Source organism: Alligator mississippiensis, chromosome 1, assembly GCF_030867095.1.
Source record: "Alligator mississippiensis isolate rAllMis1 chromosome 1, rAllMis1, whole genome shotgun sequence".
Lineage (NCBI taxonomy): Eukaryota > Metazoa > Chordata > Crocodylia > Alligatoridae > Alligator > Alligator mississippiensis.
Window position 1 is genome coordinate 267,894,067 of NC_081824.1, and position 22,576 is coordinate 267,916,642.

Consider the following 22,576-nt stretch of genomic DNA (forward strand, 5'->3'; position numbering starts at 1 on the left):
GCAATTCCATCTGGCAATTCCACAGATGTGCCCACTGAGTGCATCTACATAAGACATTTACTGCATAGTAAACTAATTAGCTCTGCAGTAAAGGTCTTGGTGTCTTAGGCTGAAGTAAACTAATTTACTCCACAGCAGGATAGTACTTGTAAATTCAAATACAATACTTTATTTACAAGTACTATCCTGCTGTGGAGTAAAAAAGTATGCAGCAGTGCACATGTAAAGGCTAAGGGGGCTGGCTGGGGCATGAGGGTGCTTCAGTGCAGGGACTGCCTGCTAGCTAGCCCTGTGTTGAAGCATCCTTGTGTCCTAGCCAGCCCCTGCACAGTATATCGAGCTGGGGAGGAGCAGTCCTGGGCTGGCAGGATGACACCTTGGGCTCTCTGCCAGCCGGGGCTGTTCTACCCCACCTCAAAGTGCTGTAATCCCAGGCACACATGCAGACACTCCAGAGCTTATTGCTGTACATTAATAAGCACATGTAGACGCGCCCACTGTTCCTGATCCCTGAATTACACACCCGCTGACAGACATAACTATCATTAAAAGAAAATAGGTACTAAGTAGAAGTCATTATTCCTAATAATTTACATTTGTTCAAAAGGCTAGAGGGAAATGCACAAACTGGAGTAAAGGAAGCATGAAATAGCTGGACTATTAGGAAGAGTTTACAGTACTGGGTTATAGACCACTGAAAGGAACAGCAGCCAGTGTGTCTCCATGCTGCTTCTGGAAGTACAGGAGTGGGAAACAGTACGCTCCTCTCAGAGGTTGTTCTTTGGCACTCTGCATGAATTGGTGGACTGATAACAGAAAGCAGAAAAGAAAAAGTCTAGGCATGGGAGTAGGCAGTCTAGGACTCTGCAAACTAAAGCAAGAGAGGAGATAAGACAGTGCAATAGAGATAGAAGCATAGAGAGGTTGTCTGAGGCCAAAGGAAAGTGTAGTATTTTTGTTTCAGGATATGGTACATGAACAAACTTGAGGAAATGAAGGCAAAGGAAAGAGAGAGAGCAATGAGCATCTAAAGGTAAGGGCAAATGAGAAGAGGTTGAAGGAAGGAGCCAGAAGGTGAGAAGAGATGAAACTGAGGGATTAGTAGAGTCATCCAGAAAGGTGATCTCAGTCAGGAAAGAATGGGGGCTTAGTGGTGGGTCAAGGGCAGAGAGTGGAGTCAGAAAGGCCATTTTGGGCAGCATCAATGTTGTTGTTTTTTTAAAAGACAGAAGACTTCACAGCAGGATGACAGTGAGGGAGAGTGTTGGCATGACAGTTTGCCGATGGGAAATAATCAAGGTTGAAATATGTTGGTCACCTATGGGTTAGTCAAACAGAGCTGCTTGAAAGGGGAAGAAATAGGCTAGAGAAGAAGGAGTAACTTGATGTAAGAAGTGAGGATAGCTGGTGGCTCTCTCTGGGTGCATCTACACAAGACAATATTGCGCAGAAGTGTTGGTGGGCACTAACTGTGATGCGCCACTATAACGAGCTACTGCACAGTAGCTTGTTGCTACTACACAGTAGCATATGTGCAGCATAGTGACGCTGCTTATGTAGAAGCAGCCTCTGTCAAGCAGGGTGATAGCCATGGCTGTGGGAGGGCTATACGTAAAAAGGTAGGAAGCACAGCTAGAGGAAATATGGAGACTTTCCAGTCAGGTGTGAAGGAGAATACTTAGGGCTGCATAGCAATAGACAATAGGAGATTATAAAAAGAGAAAATGACAGGACATTGCAGAGAATGATTGATAGTAGAGGACAGATGCAGATGTAATTGAGAGAAGGAAATGGTAGTAGTACCATACGTAGTAAATCAGCATGAGGATCCTGTGTGTGTGAGAAAATGTATTGGGATCCAGTTTTTGGAGATAGAGCAGGAAAAAGAGAGGAAAGAATAGGAGGTGGAAAGAGCAAGGCATGGAAGGTGCAGGGCATGACAGGAGATGTAAGGAAACAACTCAGGGCAGGTGCATACACTCACATGACCTTCTTTCAATCAAACTTCCTCCAGATTTTCTAGCTGGTATATCTCTGCAGACCTATCATCACAGTATCAGAAAAAAAATACTGGTCCTAATTTATGTAGGGCCTATAGTGTTTTGCTCTAAGACCTCCTGGGCATGACAGTCACAACTACAGACTAATCCCAGATAGGTGCAGAGAGTCCTGCAGGAGGCATTGGGGGATGGGCACCACGTGTACCTATTAACTAAAGTGACTGCACTGGGCTCCGATGAAGAGAGTGAGTTTTCAGATTGTAGCTGTCACATACCAGACCAATTAGCTGGAATACCTGCCCCCTGTGGGTAGCAAATCTGCCTCTGAGCAACGCAAGCAACAACATGCTTCTGTGTTTGGTGTTACTGCCTCGTGTGCTGCCGCCATTCAGCATGCTGAATAGCATCACCAGGAGTGACATAATTCACCATGACACCAGGTGCTCAAACATGAATGGGAGGTGGGAAGAAGCACAAAGAGAGTGTTGTACGGAAACTGCCCACCCTATAAGAGCACAGATGCTGCTGCAGAGCAGGTTGAGCAAAGATAACCTAACTAGCGAGGCCTATTCCCAGAGCTGCACTACTGACATCCTGGCAGACACGGAAGGAAGCTGAATCGCTGTGTTATAATTTCAAGCTCCATTAGAAAAACATGGGGAAAGGGAGGGTGCAGGGAGCAGAGTCAGGGGGTGAAAAAAAAATCAACGCTTGCTAAATAAAAAAGAGCAACACCCGTGGGGGAAAGAATTGCCGCTCACAAATTCTAAAGGGGTCATTACAACCAGAAGAGATGAAAAGAAGCCCTTGAGAACATCTTTTGGAATACTGTGCAAATCATTGACACCAGTGACTGACTGAGACTGCCTTGATGAAAGCATAACCCTGCTGAGATTCATAGGCAGCTGAAGCAGTGGAAAGCTCCTTTTGGAATGACACACTGGTCCCCATCTACCAGCAAGCTGCTCCTACAGGGTCACCTAGCAAGTCCCATCTCCAAGAAGTCAGGCCTACGAAAAGGTTTTCGTATTAGATATAGGTATTGTCTTCTAGCACTGTCAAATGGTGTCTAATCTAAGGCTATGGAGATTTTACCATCTATCCCCTGAAGCCCAAGGTGGGTCATTAGTGGTCTATTAAAAAAAGACTACCAGAGTGGTTGCATTCACTTGCACATGCAGAACTGCTTCCCTTAACGGTAGAGGGGAGATCTCCATAATGAGAAGTCTAAGGGCATAGATACAGATTAGATTTAAAATGGTTTAAATGTGGTTTAAACCTGTTGGAGGCAGGCATACAAGTATGTTAAACTGTTTAATGATGCCTGGAATGGTTCAAAATTGCAGCTGGGGGGGAAAAAAATCAAGTAGTACCATATTTACCCAAGAACAAGATGAGGTTTTTCCCTGAAACTGGTAAGGAGAAAAAGAAAATGATAGTGAATTTGGTGAGCTTTTCTTGTATATGATTATAGCACAAAGGACTTTCTTCCCTATGCCAGCTGGAGGTGGGGGGGCAGAATCTCATTTTGTATTTGAGTAAGTATGGTATTTTCCTTGCTGTAGCAGTAGAGGCAGAACAAATTCAAGACAGCCTTCCGAAAATTATATTCTATGCCTGGAAAACTGTATCAAATTTATGAATTATCCATATATAGAGTCTAATTACTGGGGGGCCGTTTTACAATCAGTGTCATCTTATGTTTGAGTAAATACAGTAATTAATTCACAGCTCAAAATTTCAGAACCAACTAGAGAGTTTAGCTACATGACTTCCATTAAAATTCAAATCAACCTATGTATCTAAGTACATACAGCACCCAGTACAATGGAACCCCAATCCTAGCCAAGGCTTCTGGGCACTTCCATAGTACAAATAATAATAAATAATAATGAGACAGCACTGGTGCTTGCAGACTCCAGACCGGGCTTCATATCACATGGGTTATGTAAAGGAGTCTGAGCATTAAGATTCTAGCTGTCACAAAGTAGACCAATTAGCTGGAATACCTGCCTCTCATGGGTAGCAAATCTGCCTGCACGCAAGCAACGAGAAGCGGCATGCCTTTGTGTGCGGTGTTCATTGCTTTGTGTTCCATTACTATTCAGCATGTTGAATAGCATTGCATGAGGTGACATAATTCAGCATGACACTGGGTAATCTGAATACAAGCGAACACTCCTTTGTGAGCCAAGGTGGGAGGGAGTCTGAGGAGAGTGTAGTATGGTACATCCCTCCCTGTAAGTGAATATACACAGAGGCACATACTATAATTAACTCTCTGCAGCTTTTATTATGCATCTGTTTACAGAACTACGATTCATTCTGGTGCCAATTAAAATTGCTTCAGATGAAAATCTCCTATTCCCTCTTTGAGCTCCACATCTACATCCCTAAGTCTTAATGAGAGTCCCCAAAAGGCTTTCATTAAACATTAAGGCACAACAGGGGGGAGTGAGGAGGATGGGAATGTTTGCCTCCGCCATGCTTGTTTGAATGCCTGAGTCTGGGGACAACTGGAGAGCTGTGAGCTGTACCATTCACCTCCGGTGGCATCAACATTCTTAATTCTTTTGCTGCTGAAACATCCAACTATTAGGAAAATCAAAAGGGTGTTAGAGGTTGTGGTGGATATAAGTGGGGTACTGGTGCCCCCTACCAACATTTTAGAAAGGTTTGTTGCCATTAGTGTCTTCTACTGCTCTGTACTGTTCTCGACTCTCAGGACCAGTCTTTTATTCCCCATCACCCTGAACCTTGTGGAGTCATTTATACCAGTGTAATGAGGGCATAGCATGTGGCTGTTCTGATATGGTAACCTGTTTCACACACTTTGCAGTGACTTGGCCCTCTAGTACATGGCTACACAAGGTGCATGGCAAAGGGGAATTTAACAACGCCTGACCGCTAGCTGGGCTCTCCTCTCCCTTCGCTTGTCAGGGAGTGAGGGACTCAAAAAATCCTATCCTGAAGTTTTACTCTCTTGCCACTAGACTCTGGTTGCAGTTGTTGAACTGTGGCTGCTTTTTTATCCTTCATCTCTATTTCCCCTTTTCAGCGCAGTAGGATGGGAGCCAAAACTTGAGACCGGACAGGGAGCATGACATTACTAGTTATTATTACTGCATAGTTGTATTTCACTAGTGCCCAGGATCCTGAATCATGAACCACAGCATACTGTGCTAGGTGCTATGTACTTTACCATAAGGCTCCCACCCCCAAAGAGCTTATAACACAAATATAAGAGACAACAACTAGATACAGAAATAAGGGGAGAACAAGGGGATCTTGAGACAATTAATAGTTCTCTCAGCACAGTGGCATCCCAGTTGTCATCAAGTGTTTTGTACTAGGGCTGTAAGGAGGGATTTAAAGGAGGATAATGGGGTAGCTTTGCCGAGATGTTTACAGGGAGCATCTCCCAAGGAAGGAGGTAAAAAGCACAAAGGAGCTTGTCTGCAAACTTAACAGGTGGGCAATAGTGTTTGGCAGCCTGAATCGGTCACAGGTGGGAGCTAACATCTCCCGAGCAGTAAGAGAAGATAGGTAGGAACAGAGGCAGAGCTGATCCATGCTCTAGGAAGAAATCAAAGATCCCTGGGGGGAGAGTTCTCTGAAGAAAGCCTCCACTGCTGAGGAGGGAAGCTGGTATTTCTAGGACGGGATGCAAGAGAAGTAGGAATTCTCCTCCACCTCCAAAAAAAATCAGGTGAACTCCACTCATGTGGAGACATATTGATGAGAGAAAGCTGCTCCTACTACATCCATTCAGTGTCCAACCCAACACCTCTCCCCAACAATGAATTAATGTTAATAAAACAGCAAAGTAGTCAGCATATGTCTCACCCTGGGCAATCAGATGTCAGTGGTATTATTGGGTAAAGGATTTAAGCTCCTGAGAAATGCAACTTACTTATATTTAAACCCACCCCCAGTATATTTTTAAAATGTGCCCAGATATGTGATAAGCACTTTCCAATTCAAAATAAAAAGATACTCAAGCCCTGCCCCCAGGAGCTAGCCAGCTAATCTCAGAGATGATGTCATGCAGGCCACAAGGAAGCAGGGAAATGTAGGAGGGCAAGGGCAAGGACAGGAGCACTATGGTCACTGGCTGGGTACAAATTTCAAGCGGGTTGTAGGCCCATAGCTGTTCCAATCCTGTTTCACTCTGAACCAGGGCAATTCTGAGAGTTGTGGTTTCCAGGGAGACAAGAATTAGAAGCTATAGCAAAGCATGCTGGGAAGGCACTCAAAGGGATTTAAGCAGTATCTTCTCTCTGAACTGATACTGAGATGACTTGGCTAGACTTGGCCTCAGGACCTATCTGCACCATATTTAACTATGCCATAAAAACACACCCTACTTTCTTGCTCCCATTGCATCTATGCTGAGTGCCAAAAATGTTTAAGGTAGCTTCCACTCTAATAAGTATGCCTGAGTCAGAGAGTGGCTCTCCATGTTATAGCTTTGGCACTGGGCATGCATGGATTGAGAGTGACAGTGGAGGATGAACTGTCATGGTGGTGCTTCCAACATGGTCCCCGTTGTTTTGATTAGATCCCCAGAGCCTGGGCAGTGATTGGAAAAGCCTTAAAGAATTAAGGGGCTGGAAAAAGTAAAACCTGGGCACGTCTATATGAGATGCTAGAATCACAGTAGACTAATTCTACCGTGCATTAGTGCATCATGACAAAAAAGCCATACTAATGCACAATAGAAGCAATCTACTGCACATTAGCATCATGTAAAAGACAGGCACTAGCACTACTGCTCAGTAGCACCAATTACAGGGCATTAAGTTTAGTAACTGTTATTATAAGCACTCATTTATTATAAGCACTCATAAATTGCACTGATGGTGGCCAGCTTTTGGGATAATTGTGAAAAATGCTTTTCCTGTGAAAAATTCCACACTGACTGGCTAAGTTGGAAATACCAGGAGGACTAGTGTTTTGAAACTTCTGCTGAAATCAGAGCCTCGAATGTAGAGAGGAAGGAAGAAACAGTTATCTGAATCCTGGCCCTGCCCTCCTCCTACAGCCCCCAGACATCAAGTGGTTTGGTTCTGGGACAAATATTCAAGGTCTTTTTTGTTTCTTCTTGGCTTCAGGTAATGTCATCCTCTCTCTCAACCTTTGGGATAACGTTTGATAATAATGAAACGCTACTCTTATATAGTGCCCTTTGCTAAGCCTCTCAAGGTACTTTAGGATTGATGATGTAAGTGAAGGCTCACAAAACCATCGGAACTAGATTCATTAGCCCCATTTCACATGTGAGCAAAGGTTGAACTTGCTCAAGTGAATTAGTACCTTGGCTGGAAAGAGAGCCCAGATCTCCTGGATGAAGCTTCCATCCTCCAACCACTGAACACTTTCTAATACAAAGGTACCATATTTGCTTGACTATAATTCCCAATATTTGCATTCTATATGTGGAAAATTTATAAATTTGTTATAATTTTCCAGGTATAGAATCTAATTATTGGAAGTTTGCCTTGAATTTGTCCCTTTCCCTCTGTTACAGCAGGGAAAATAAATCTAGGGTATGAGGTAGCCCCCCTATCTCTCTCATCCTTCCCCAACTTCTTCCCCTTGTAGGCCCTTCCCCCACTCCTTACTGTCCTAACCTTCTTCTCTCTGAAGGAAGATATTGAAGGAAGGAAAAACTCTCTGCATATAGAAGGAAGAAGAAGAATACTGGCTTTGAGAATAAATATACCTATAGTAACTTGTATGTGAGAAAACTATTGCAGAAACCCATAAACTTAGTTCATCTAGGATGAAGACCTGGAGGCCATGCAGGGATGCCTGCAAGAGTTTACCTGGGTCCTTGCATAAGGGCCAGAAGGTGATGGAGGAGTGGACACAGGAGGAGACCACCAAAAATCTCCATAGCTTCAAGAATGGTAAGACTCCTGGGGCAGTGGCCTGCCCAAGGAGTTATACGTCACCTGCCACAGTAGGGCCACCTGGGGGCTGGAATGGATCCCCCCCAACCGCATAACCTTACTTTACAAGAAGAGAACAAGGGAGGAGATAAGGAACTGGAGGCCTATAATGTTCCTGAACTTTGACTATAACTGATGGCCAAAGTCTTGGCCAAGAGTTTTATATCTGTTATAGGTGCAGTGATCCAGGAAGACCAGTTGTGCATGGTGCCAGGGTGGCAGATCCATGGAGTCCTGATGCAACTGCAAGATGCGCTGTAGTACTGCTGCTGATGGAAGAGGGGACTGGATATCACCATTCTGAACCTCAACCAGGAGAAGGCCTATGCCTGGTTCCTGTTCAAGATGCTGAAGAAGATGGAGGTCCATCGTGTAGATAAAGGCACTGTACACCAATGTAAGCAGCAGAGTGCTGGTGAATGGGTTCCAGAATACCCTGAACACGATGATTTGGGCATCTGGCAGGCCTGCCCACTCCTCCCAATCCTGTTCATCTGCCTGATGGAACCACTGGCCCAGCAGCTCAGTGAAGTGCAGATCCTGGGGGAAGTGAGGCAGAGATGAAAGTCCTAGCCTACATGGATGACCTCAATGTCCTGTGCATGGACAAGTGGTCGGTTGAAAGAGTGCTGTAACATGCCCAGGTATACAGAGCAATGGCAGGGGCCAAGCTCAATGTGAGGAAGAGCACCTCCCTGGCACTGGGTGAACTTAGAGACCTGTCAACCCTGGGATTCTCCTCCCACAGGGTGGAGTTCAACCAGAACTCAAAGGCTAGAAAGTGTGGAAGAAGACTGAGGCCAAGGTCAAGATGAAATGGACTGGGGACCAAGGCATGCCAGACATCCTGTTGTTCCTCTGAACCAAGTACACAAGCCGGATCTACAAGCTGGTAGCTGGGGCAGACTCCAAAATAGCCTGCTTCATGAAATAATTTGCAGGGGCCCTGCTGTGACACTGGTGGATGTACAAGCCAACCAATATGCAACTGTGGGCCTGGGAACTGCTGTGGTTCTACAAGATCCTGGACCATTTTCCAAACAGATATGAAATGAAGCCCCAGTGACCCTGACCACCAGAAGATGCAGAAGGTGGAAATGGATGGACTGTTGTCCATGGACATACTTCCCAGTGATAGCTGCAAGGCCATGTGGGGGCAAATCTTTCACAAGGACCTGCAGAAGGAGCATAGGGATCTGAACTGGCAGGTAACCTGCCACATGCTTCCCATGAGGGCGCTGACACATGGGGTGGAGGGGAGGGCCTGGAAGGCCCACCGAATTACCCCAGGCAAACCTGCTAGTGGAAGGAGGAAACAGTTGACTACCTTCTCTGGAACTGCCTATACACCAGGAAGGTGTGGAGGAGAGTAAGTGAGCTCCTCCAGAGGGTGACAGAGGTCAAGACCCTGACCAGAAAGGTGATGCTGTTTGGCCATATGACCAAGCAACATGGGACCTTGGCAGCCTGCTTCAGCCAGTTCATCTCCTGCTTCAGAAATGCCCTGTGAAAGGCCAGGAACCTCATTTACAGGAACCTCACGTACAGACTCACAAACCTACCAGTCAAAGACTGCATCAGAATGGGGATGAATCAGCTACAGCAGGGGCGGGCAATTATCTTGGGCACAGGGCCGCTTACTGAGTTTCAGCAAGCCATCAAGGTCTGCATGACAGGAAGCCCAGGGCAGATTAATATTAATTTTCTAAATGTTTTAGGGGCCCCCCGGGCCAGATAGAATGGCCTGGCGGACTGCATCCAGCCCCCAAGTCGCATTTTGCCCACCCCTGAGCTACAGGTATGCTATAAGAAGACAGAAAGAGATGACAGGGAGAAGATGGTGGAAGACACATGGAAAAGGAAAGAATGGCACAGACTTAAAAAACAAGACCACCAGAGAGGAGAAAGAGAAGGATGACAACAATGAGGAGGGAGAAAACAACAAAGATGAGGAGGAAGAGAACAATGAAGATGACAAAGTCTCAGAAGTAGCAGAGCCATGAAAGGACTGGGGAAAGAAATGGAGAGATTTTAAAGGGGATAGGGAGAAGGAAGGGGAGAGGAAGGCAAGGGAAGGAACAAGGAGGAGGTTTTTGTGTGATTGTAACTGGTAAAACTGGCCACATGCACAGGGGTGCATGGGAGTGTGGGCCCATGGGTGTAGTTATTGTAATGGGGATGATGATGGTAAGCTGTAGATGTGTGTTATGGACTGTCAAGTGAACTGGGTTGGTCACAAGGCGCGCGTATGTGCGTGCGCGTGTGTGTGTGTGTGTTTTGCAAAAGAAAAAAACAACTATCAGCATGTTTGCCCATTGTGGGCCATGTGTTTTATAGTCATGCACAGTATTGGCTGCATCCAATCTACTTTATAGTTGCTTTCCATTGCTGAGTCCACTCTGCTTTTGGCAGCAGCTTAATGGTAGACAATGTATCTAATGAGGTTTCCTTATATGTGAATGTAAGATAATCAGCTTTTTTCGCATGCTGAATGGGCAAAAAAACCTTGCCTTGTATTTTCATAAATATAGTAATTGCCAGGAGGGGTGTTGGGAAGCCACTTCTCCCTCCCTACATAGCAATGCTTATTTAGCTAATAATTCTATCAATAGGTTTTGGCTCTTCTGGAGTCTAACAACTAGATTCAGTGGACTAAGCTAGATAGACCAGATGGAAGATGCAAAACTAGATAAACCAAATAGATTAGCTATCTGATCCAGCATAAGGGTGAGCTAGATTAGCCCAAAAAATCCAGCTCCAGTGAGATCAAACAGATCAGAGGGACCAAATATCTGGTCCAGTGCAGTAAAAGGTAAGGTCCAAGGCTAGATTGGCCAAAAATCATGTGCTCCTGATGTTGACAGTGTCTTGCTTCTCTCCTGACGACCCCCTAAGCGTAACAGCCCCCAAATTAAAACATAGCAGCAAGCTTCCCAAAGTGAAAGTGAGGAATATTCAGCCAGCAAATGCTCTAATGTGGAGGCATTTTTCAGACGCTTTTCCTGTTTTTAGCAAAGTGAGACAGAATCCCCCTCAGCACAGTGAAGGCTGGCAGGTAAACCCACAACTGGGAGTAAAACTGGAGGGCCAGGTGGAAGGAAATTGGAGGTAATTAGTATTTTCTCTGGGATGCCTGGGGAGACAGAGCTACCAAGAAGAAAAGACAGCAGCAAAATGCTTTTCATGACAGGGAGTGGAACAATCTTTTCCTGCCTGAGATCTGCCTAAAAATTCCTGTGCCATGGCTTCCAAGCTGCTGTTTAGAGTCAGGCTAGATGGGGGAAGGGAACATGTCAGCCATGGAGGCTCTCAGGGGGGCTGTATACTTGTTTTTCTTCTCTGTAACATTACATAATGTGAGGTAGAAAATGTTTGTACAGTAGCTGTATTGGTCCTTAGGGCGAGGGGGAAGGGAAGGCGGTGGATAATTTGAGACTCTTTATTAGACCTATAAATCATTTATAATACACCAGCTTTCAGGCCAGTCCCTTATTGCTCATGGCAGGCAGAGTATGTTATTTGGTGACTGAATGTAGAGGAACACATAAGAAATGCCTTTAATTCATTAGCTCTGAACTCTTACATCAGGCAAGGGGCCAGCTGGACTTCCATAAATAAAGGAGGATGACTGCATTGCCACAAGGGGTTAGCTGTTTGTGAATGAGAGAAACAGGGTGCTGGGGGGACTCTGGCCCAGGGGTTAGTCACGGACCTCTAGATGTTTGGGGTAAATCCCACCCTTGTTAGTAATAGACAGAGTTATTGCCACCCACTGGCCTAGGTGAAACAAGCTAGGTATATCTCATCCTGTTGACTTGGGGACAGGAGGAAATATCAGGACTTGCCCCTGCTAAATGATTTCCTTGGTTATCAGACTCTTTAGAGGGGGGATGGCTGTGATCCACAAAGGCAAACTACTGGAGAAGAAGGTGTAGTGGTGTGGTGAGTACAACACCTGAGTTCAACCCACTGCTCTGTCAGAGGGTCTAAACTACAAAGTCTTGCCAGCATAGCTGTACTGGTTAGAAGAATCACACTTTTAATCAATGGTGGGCACACCTACATGAGATGTTTACTGCGGAGCTGACCAGCTCTACAGTAAAGCATTGGAGTCTACATGTGCAGTGCTACTACACTGGAGTAAACTAATTAATTCCACCATAGGATAGTACAGCCCAACACAAGTACTATCCTACAGTGGAGTTATTTACTCTGCCACAACACATGTGTAGATGATGACTGGGGCTGGCTGGGGCATGAGGGTACTACAAGGCAGGGCTGCCTGCCAGCTATCCCCACATTGAAGCACCCTCAAGACCAAGCCAGTCCCTCTGCAGCAGGTTGAGACTGGTTGGAGCAGCCCTGAGCTGGCAGGCTGACCCCTCAAACCCCCTGCTAGCTAGGACTGCTCCACCCTGGCTCAACGTGCTGCATATCCAGGTGGTTATAAATGCTGCACCCAGGAGCAATAAACCCTGGCGCAAATTTCATGTGTAGTCATGCCCAGTTATAGGAGCAAAGGTGTCTGTGTAGAGAGTTCTGCTGATGTATTAAAACCATCCTTACCAAACAAGCTACACCGGGGTGACTCTGTCTTCCTCCTCTCACCTGGGCACAGTACTGGGTATCCTGCCGTAGAGAAAAAGACCAGACAATAGAGTTTCATAAACAGGGAACAACAATGACTTGAGGCACAAAGAGGATTCCATGTAAAGAGACTGGAAAAGACAGTGCCTGTGTACAGAGAAGAGGAACAAACAGAGAAACAAAACTACACAGAATAATGAATGGCAAAGAGGAGGTAAACTGGGCCAGCTACCTACTTCCTGCTGCAGGGCTTGGAGGAGGGGGTACAATGATACTCTTAAATGATAAAAGGAAATAGCATTTTATCCAATATGTGATTAAGCTGTGGAATTCAGTGCTACTAGATCTAGTTTCTGTGAAAAACAAATCAAAAGGTAATAAACAGAATTTAATTATCATGTATTTCTACAGTGTCTTTCATCCTTTGGTATGAGGGCATAAGCCACTAATCACCTCACTGGTCTAGCCAGACTAGCAACTTCTCTGTTTAATATTTCTTGGGTATCTCTGGTGCCAAACACAGAAGGATAGCTGCAGAAATAGATTCAGGCTTTTACAAAGGTGGGGTGATTACAGTGGCTGGGGCTGCAGGGATGGCTGCACTCCCTCTCCCAGCCTCCTTTTCCTTCTTCCCCACATGGGGGCAAGCAGACCCGCTGCAGGAGCAGCAGCCAGGGATTTAAATCCCAAAGAAGGTAAGAATTTCTCCCCCGCTTCCTTCCCCGTCTATGCTCAACCTCCCATTCCCTCCTCCCCTGCTTCATGCCGCCGATGTCTTCACCGTTCTGGGAGTGAGAGGAGCTCCTGTCCCACTCCAGCTGGGCTATACAGAGGCTGTGTTCACATGGGACCTCAGCAGCAGGGGCAGTGGCAGGCATGTTCCTGTTCCCTCTGTCTGCTCCTGGGCTGGTAGGGGACACCCAGGGGAAGCAGGCAGGAAACACACCTGCCTCCTGCCACCACTGCCAGGGATCTGGGCTGAGCCCAGTCCCTACACAGTCCAGCTGGAATGGCCAGGAGCTTCCCTCGCCCTCAGGACAACACCAACACCTGCAGTGGCAGGCCGGGAAGGGGACTTCCCTGAGCGTGGAGGGGAAAGAAAGGAAGAATCCTAACAGTCTTCAGGCCTTAAGTCCCTGGTTGCTGATCTCCTGCAGCACGGACAGAAAGGGGGTGGGGGGAGTGTCTGTGCCATCTCAACCCCTCTGCATCTGCCCTGGATAGGTATATGAAGCACACAGAACTGTCTTTTTGCAAGTACAGTGTAAGGGCCTTGTTACACAGTAATTCTATGTGGTTTCTGGACCTCTTAACCCCTGGATTGCCTGCATATTAACACCTTTATGTGGCCTAAAGCACTTGTTATTCAGCTCAAAGTTATGCCACTTCAGGTGGGGATTATCTCAATGCCTCATATAACATTGCTCCTGTTCTGTTAAGGTGTGGCCACTCCCCACAGCCATTCTGCCAAATTGAAGTCTTCCTGTATCCCAGGATGCTCCAGAGCTCAAGCACTTACTCTGCCCAACATGCCTGGGGGGACATTGCCCATTGCCTGGCTCACTGCTCCCTCTGGGCAGAGCAAGCGCTGCAGCCCTGAAGCATCCAGCAGCCACAGTGTCTGCCATGTGGTTCCTCCCCTGCATGGCCAACAACCTCCTCCACCCCCCACCACAGGCTCCAACCCTTTGATGCCGCCCCCTCCTGACTGAAAGTGCAAAAAGAGGTTTTAATCACAGAAAACCACAAATAACATTATGGGAACATTATGGAGTACCTCTCCGCTTGGGGCTGTGCACAGCTCCTACTTCTGCCCCTGTTCACCAAACCTCTAGTGGCAAGGCACAGCTGTGCAGGTGAAGGACAGTCAGAGATGGTTTTTCACCTTAAGGTGTGACTGCTCCAGTGAGCTGAACAACACTAAACCAATTAACATTTCTGTGGCTTACAGAGTAAGGTGTAACAAGGCCTTAAGACATTATGAAGAGAGTTGTGTGAATAACTGATTTTGAGGAGGAGGTGGCTAAATTAAAAGAATTTTGTTTCCAGTTGAACAGAAAAGGTTGTACATTCTGGAACAGAATAGATTTGCTTTGGGATGTGGTTATCCTTTTTAAAGTACTCAATCAAACATCAGTTCAAAGCAAATCATGTCAAAGCATTTTGTTTTTGAAAAATGTTAAAACAAGCTTGCTTTCAAATGTTCTAACAACTTTTTCTGGCTGAAGGTATTTGGCATGTTTGTGAATAGTTTTTGTTGTCCCCAAACAGTGAATAAACTATTCTCATGAAAAACAACCCAAATCCTTCCCCTAGTAAAGAGATTCTGGCAGAGAATGAAAAAGATTGTATTCCTAAATTGATGCCTATGCTATATTTCACTTGGAATCTGTGGGCAGGGACTTGCTGTCTCCCGCCACTGGCGTTTACACTGTTCATCTGTCTACACACAGCCTCCCTGGGTGTATCCACACATTCATTAATGCACTGTTATTACAGCACATTAAGTTTAGTACCTGTAATGACAGGTACTAACATAATTGTTGCTACTATGCATTAGTGCAAGTGAATGATCTTTTTGTGACATTAATGTGCAGTAAACTAAATCTATTGCACATTAGTGCATTAGCACAGGTCTTGCCTGCCATGCTAATATGCAGTAGAATTAGTCTGCTGTGCTCAAAACATCTCGTGTAGATGCACTCACTGGCAGTGACTATGCTACCCTTCTCATCAAGTTCCTTGAAAACACGTATGGCAGATCTCCCTTAACTTAATGCAGGGAATGGCCTACATTGACTCCTGGTGCAATATCATCACTGGGTATGGCTACATGTGCAATTAATGCACCTGAATTTTCTCCACAGAAAATTCAGGCTCGTTAAAACTCTCCCAGGCACACATCTACATATGTACCCACGTCGGGAGCAAATTGCACCCAATGGGCGAGTCCACGCAGCATGCATCTGCCTCTTGCAGCATCTCAAACCCCTTTGAAATGCTGCAAGATGCACATGCAAGAACAAAAAAAATGTTCCCTGGGCTGCATATTTGCAGCATGGGGGCAACATTTGATATATGGAGATCCAGGTACCAAAAAATACCCCAAGGAAAAAAGCAGGGCAGGGCAAAATCCTGACTGCGTTCCAAGGCAACTGAAGGCTCGGGTCTTGCACAGAGCCACTCTGGTAGCCAGCCAGAGAGTCTCTCTGGCTGGCCCTTGCTCTGGTGCTGAAGCACACTGCCTGCCCATGCAGGGAAAGCAGTGATTCAGGCTGCAGGAACCTAGACCCAGCTTCATGCCAGGTAAGTAGGGGGTTGGGAGAGCTGGAGGAGGGGGTAGGGGGCCATGGGGGGGGCCACCCAGCCCCAGCCCCAGCCCTCTCGCTCGCTTCTCCAGTTTCCCATCCATTCCCCCAGGCCCCCATTCATTTCCCCAGTTCCCCGTGCATTCCCCCATCCCCTGGTGGTTTCCCCAGCTCCCTGTGCTTTCCCCAGCTCTCCATGCATTCCACCAGCCCCTGCTCATTTCCCTAGCTCCCCGTGCATTTCCCCAACTCCCCATGCTTTCCTCAGCTCCCCATGCATTCCCCCAGCCACCGCTGGTTTCCCTAGCTCCGCGCTTGCTCCCTCGCCTGAACCAGTCCTTCCCTCCCCCCTGCACAGCCCTCACTCCAGCATTAGGAGCGTTGGTCAGGGCATTAGCAGCATTGGTCAGGGCTGCTTGGAGCCTCATGCCAGAGCCCCACCTCTCCCCATGGCATGGGGCAGTGGGGAGCAGTGGGGTTCGGCCCTGGCCACCTGGCACCCATGCTGCCGCTGCCACATTGTGTGGGTGTGGCCCAGCTCAGTAGGGTGCCATGCGCTGTTAGGCAGCTCAGGGCCACTGGGGCTGAGTGGTGCTAGCCCTGGGTGACAGCCAGAGTGCCCCAAGCTGTCAGAAATTGCATAGCACCATGCAGTACCCTGCTGAGGTAGGCTGCACCTGCACAATGCAGCAGCAGCAGCACGGGTGCCAGGCAGCTGGGGCTGAGCCCCACTGCCCCCTGCTGCCCTGCACCATGCGGGGGGAATCTGCCATGAGGCTCTAAGTGCCCTGATCACTGCTGGTAAGCTCTGGCCATGCAGGGGGAGTGGGAGGGGGTTGTATCCCCTTCAGGGGGAGCTCTGGGCCCTGCGGGGAAGGCAGTAGCACCTGTGGGGGGGGGCCCTCTGGGCCCTGCGGTGGGGGGGAGCTGGGCCCTGTGGGGGGGCAATCCATGTGCTGGGGGGTGGGGGGCTGTACCCTGTGGGGACAGGGGACCCACCCCTCCTAAGCAGCCCCTCCCACACAGTCCCTCCACACCCACAGTCCTGCCACAATCCCCCACACCCACCCACATGCTGACCCACATCCCCGCACATCCCTCCACACCTGCCCACCTGCATCCCCCACCCCACTTCCCACTGCCCTCCTGATAACCCACATCCCCCCCATCACACACCCATTGTGTGATAAGAAAACCATAAGCAAACATCAAAACATACATTATTTATTTTATTATCATTCTAGTGACACTTATAGGCTTCCAAATTGCTTTAATATTGTACATATAGAAATAAAACATGGCCCAACTGATCTCTCTCTCTCTCTCTCTCTCTATATATATATATATGTATATATAGTGGTCTTTTGTTCTAATTCTGCAAGGACATGGATTTTGGGGTATTTTAAAGAGTGAATTTGGGATGCTGCTTCAACAGTCCAGCTGCCACAAGGAGTAGTGTCCCCAGATCCCAAGTGGCAGGGCACCAGAAGCTCATGAGAGCAAATCACCCTCATCTGCTTGCCAGGGCAGCTTTTTATACTGCTGGGGCCAGCACAGGTGCTGGCCTCAGGCTCTAGGTCTTCCTGGCTACAGATCGAGGAGGAGCCAAGTAGGGTTTTTTTGCTCTAAGTGGCACAATTTGCCCCATACCAAAGTGCATGTCTTGGCACGTGTGCTGAGGCAAAAAGCCCCAGCTCAAATTTGTGTTGCTTCTATTTGAGCTGGTGCAAACGCACCCAAGTGCAGGCCCAAGAGGAGCAGCCCAGCCCAGGGCTTCTCCTGCCCTGCTCTACCCCCCTGCAGCATCCAAGGGGAGCTCCAGGCTTCCCTAGGTGGCAGCCCTCCTAACTGTCCCACCTTGGCAAGCAGCTGCCTGCCAGCCCTGCGCAGATCAGGACCCATCCTGATGTTCATGTAGTTGGGAGACCTGTTCTGGCTGCCAGGCAGCTGCCTCCCAGCCCTGTGGAAATTAGGATGATCCCAACCTCCACGTGGCTGGGAGACAGTATCCTGCAAAGCCAAGGTAGTTTTCTCTCACCTTTGTGGCCCCCTGCTGCCTAGGCTGACCGGGAGCAATTTGCTCCTCATCAGTGTCTACATGTGCACTTTGGTGCATTAGTTTAATGCACTGATTTCTAGTACCTGTATCTACAGGTACTAGAAAATGGTGCACTTGACTAATCTACTACTCAGTAATTGTTGCACATGTGTAGACAGTGATGCAGTAATGTGCAGTAAAGCATTTCATGTAGATGCGCCTACTTTTCTGTAATGTAGTACTTCACCAGAAAACCTGCTTCAGGAGTTTGTTGCTACCTACAAGCTGATGTTCAGGGGCTGTGTGAAAAGGATATCCAGGATAGCTCTTTTTAATCCCCTGTGCATAGCTTTAAATGCTCAAGATACTGTGCCTTTTTCAGTTACCATATTCACTGAAATACAGGATGAGGCTTTTTCTCCAATCAACATGGGGAAAAATGCTCCGTCTCTTACATTAATGTTCAAGAAAGCTTCAATAAATACACTGCCTATCACTAAGCTATTGCCAAAAGCAGTACGTTTCAGTAATGGAAACCAACAATAAAACTGATTAAATGCAGCCAACACTGAACATGACTGTAAAACGTGGCCTTCTCTAGGGCAAATATACTAAAACAACTGTGTGTGTGTGTATGTGTGTGCATGCATGTGTATACATGTGTATATGTGTACAGGGCCTGGAGGTCCTGCAATACCAGGCTGCCACTTGGAGAGGCCAGAGCCAGCTCCAACACCAGAATTTTTTTTTTATTAACATATTTCATGTTCCAGGTCAAATCAGCCAAATCAGTTCCAAATCATATTGATTTAGCAGAACTCAATCATTCTAAACACCATGTATAGCACTACAACCAGTGAGTATCCTCTGTCCCAGGCTTTCACCCTGGAACTTCATATATTCCCAAATCCATTAGCAGGCATCCTATATGCAGGCCCAAGCCTGGAGGTCTTGGGATTTGGATGCCCTCACTTGGTTTTAGCCCATAAGAAACTGAATATGCTAGACTAGGCTAGTGGAGTCCACCTAGAAAAAATAATGTTATAGTATGCATTGTGCTCAGTCCATCTCAGCACAAGTTTTTTTTAAGTCATAATAAGCCAGTACATTGAATATATTTTGACTTCCTCTTCACTCCCGCAGCTGAGCTGTGTCTTTCCTTCCCATTTCCAATGAATCCTGGTTTTTAACCAGCCTTAAAAGTCTGGCAAACATCATGAAATGGGGCCCCAAGCAGCTTAGCCAAAATCTGTCTGCCGGCCCCTCTCTCAGCCTGTCATATATGATTAGTGTGGTCCTACCTTCCATAAGATTGTGTCAGACCAGGCTGCCCTGAGCCTCATCTGCATAAATTTTTTTTTAAGGATTCCAGGACTCTCGACAGAAACATCCTTTTCCAGTCACCAGTGAGGGCTAATTAACACATGGATCCTTTGCATAGGGTACCTGGAATATATATACATACTGAACAGTGCTAAGCTTGATCATCAGGGCCTTAAATGCTGTGTCTCTACTACAGCCCAGACCAATTAACTTTTTAGTAAACTATAAGGTTTTTGGCTTTCAATTGATATGCAGTTGGTCTTTTGGTGATGTTGACAATGACAAAGAGGAAGAAGACAAATGCAGTGTCAAAGATGAGACACGGACAGCAGGGAAGAAGAAGACAAATGGGTAAGTCGACACAGGCTAAGGACCAAGAAAGAGAACAGAAGGAGTAGAGGGAGGTAAAGGGATCAAAGGTGGTTTGGTATGATTGTAACAGGTAAAGAGATGGCAGTGGGTGCAGTTACTGGAATAGGAAGTGGATGGTATAATGATATATATGGGGTAGGGACCATTAAATGAACTGGACTGGTCGTGTGACGGCTGTTAAAGTAGAGGTATATATATTTTATTTATATATATAGAAATACATTTTTTTTAAAACTTGGCCTTTTGACTAAGATCAAGCAAGGCAGGGGGCATCTGAACCCCAAGGCTTTTGGGCCTGGGGTTTGCATGTAGGATGCCTGCCTGGATTTTGGGAGTATCTGGAGCCCCAAACCAATGGGTCTAGGAGGAAGGATACTTGCCTGGCGGTGAATGAACTTTGCGCAGTTGATTTTCAGAACTTGACTATTGGGCTTTGCACAATTAAATTTGGAACTGATTTGGCCTTGAACAAAATAAATAAATAAATAAATAAATTGCCCTTTTTGCTAAGATCAAGCAAGACCAGGGACTCCTGAACTCTAAAGTCTCCAGGCCTGGGGCTTGCATGGAGGATGCCTGCCTGGATTTGGGGGGTATCCAAAGCTCCAGATGGATGGGGGTATCTAGTTTGGAGAGGAAGTTACTTGCCTGGTGGTAGAGCCACACAGACTTGATGACTGAGCTCTGCTCAGTTTTGAAACTTGACTGTTGGGCTTTGCCTAATTGAATTTGGAACTGATTTGGCTCTGAACAAGATTTAAAAAAATGCCACTATAAATAAGTGAATACCAAAATGCTGCTTAAGAGTCAGTTTATGGAGTACCTATGCCAACACTTGCAGCAGTTTCAAAAGAAATTAAGTGTATCAATTCTGAATGAAGTACACCTGTGGGTACCCATTAAAATTTTCCTATGTGCAAGTTATTGTTGATATATTTATTTCAAGATCTGCATTATCAAATTTGCTTCTCACTTCTATGAACTTACAGAAAGCAAGTTCTGACAGTAACAGAGGTTGTGGGGAAGGGACTGCAAGGAGAAGGAGGTGATGGGGTGTGAGATATATTCAAGGCAAACCTGCAATAATTAGATTCTATACCCGGAAAATTAAAACAATTTTTTACATTTTTCATATATAGAATATAGCTATGGGGGGGAGGGGGGGGAGAGGCAACTTACAGTTGAGTAAATATAAGTGTTTGGTTGTTCTATCGGCATACCCTACTATTGTCTAGGCTAATACATGCTAGCCAAGTGCAGCCATTTTGCTGGTGAGTGGGTACTGTTGGCTTAATCATGAATGGCGTGTGCCCCCAGCAGCTGAGGGGTCATGGCTGCGCCACCGGTGGTGGGAGCACAGCAGCAGGAGCATGGCAGCGGTGAGTGGGGAGCTCCCACAGACACCACCGACACTGTCGGCAGTGGGGGGGGCAGTGACAAGCACCGAGCAGGGGTCGGCAACCACCCACAGGCACCGCTGGTGGTAGCAACAGCAGCCGGGGCAATCATGGACTGCCCGCAGGCACCACCGGCGATGCCAGCGGTGGGGTGGCAAGCGGCAACCGCCTGCAGGCACTGCTGACAGTGTTGGCAGTGTCTTTTTGCAGTGGGGTGCAGGGGGTGCATGTACACCCATGTGCACCCCCTATACATCACCCCTGTTAGAAACGGTATTGAAAGGTTTGCTTTTTGGTAATTGGCTTATAGGTATAGATATATGTATTAAAATAGTTCACTTGTGCAGCAGGGGTTAATTGGTTTTTAAAGAGCTTGGGTCTCACACAAAGTTGCATGACAGCCTGGAAGCAGACAGGCTGTCTAATACAACAAGGCCAACCGATGGACACATAGCCTAAGAATTAAGGGGGCATGCCATAACATAAGATCACAGCCTTCAAGGCAGACAGGTTGTTTAACACACCAAGGACACATAGTCTAGAAAATAGTCTGGGAACTAGGAGCATATACCATACTGTCCCATAACATGAGATAAAGTGACAACAACTGCAAGGCTCCAGAGCAGCTGGTGGGGGAGGGGGCTGAGTCCCAATTTTGAGGGAACAGTCCAAATTAGGAGAAGGCCCAGAAAAACCAAATTAGAAATTAGTATGTGTGGATGTGATGGGCTTGGAATGTGTTGACACAGCACATGGACTATGATAACCACACAGAAGGACCAACCAGAGATAGCCACAGATGAAGAGTCATCAGGAGTCATCAGGAAGGAAGGAGAATACAAAAGCAGAGACTTGAGAGTAACAAAGGGTCCCTCCCCATCTCTCCTCCTTCTGCCTGAGAGAGGTTCCTGTCCCAGGAAGGGTCCCCAAGGCTGCCATGGACAGAGAGCATACCAGCAGCCCATCTCATCCACTCCACTGCAGGGGGTGCGGGCCTTGGCATCCCACCTCCAGGTTGCTGACATCTGACACCTAAGAAAGAGCCTCAGAGTGGAGACTGCATCCTGCTAAGATGTGCGATGACTCTGATGACAGCCCTAGGATTTGGTAGCTGTCTAGTATCAATAAATTTGCCTATTATTGAATGGAAAGGTCATAGTCAGTCTGATGGTGGGTCCCCACTCCTGGAACAAGGCCTCTGGGTCCTAAATCCAGAGCCAATAGGGACCACTTCTTTTTCTCAAGGCACTCAGGGGGTCTGTGTGGTGTAGCCACCCTCACATCACCAGGGACAGTGGAAGATCAGGAGGGAATAAGCCATTGCATATGTGGTCACCTCAGCATGATGATCTTGAGCAGGAGGGAATGAGAATGAAAGGACAAAAAAGGACAGGGGTGAGTACAGCAAAAAGAAGGGCACAAGCAGCCAGTGGAGTGCAAGATGGAGAAGATGGCAAGCAAGCAGGGAGAGCATCCAGGTAGTAGCCTCTGCCAGCTCACTCAGATACAGCTTTTTCATGAGCCACAACAACTAGCCAGACAGGGAAGGGAACAGGAGATGCTTCCATGGCAACAAACTGCACTGGGAAGGAAGGTG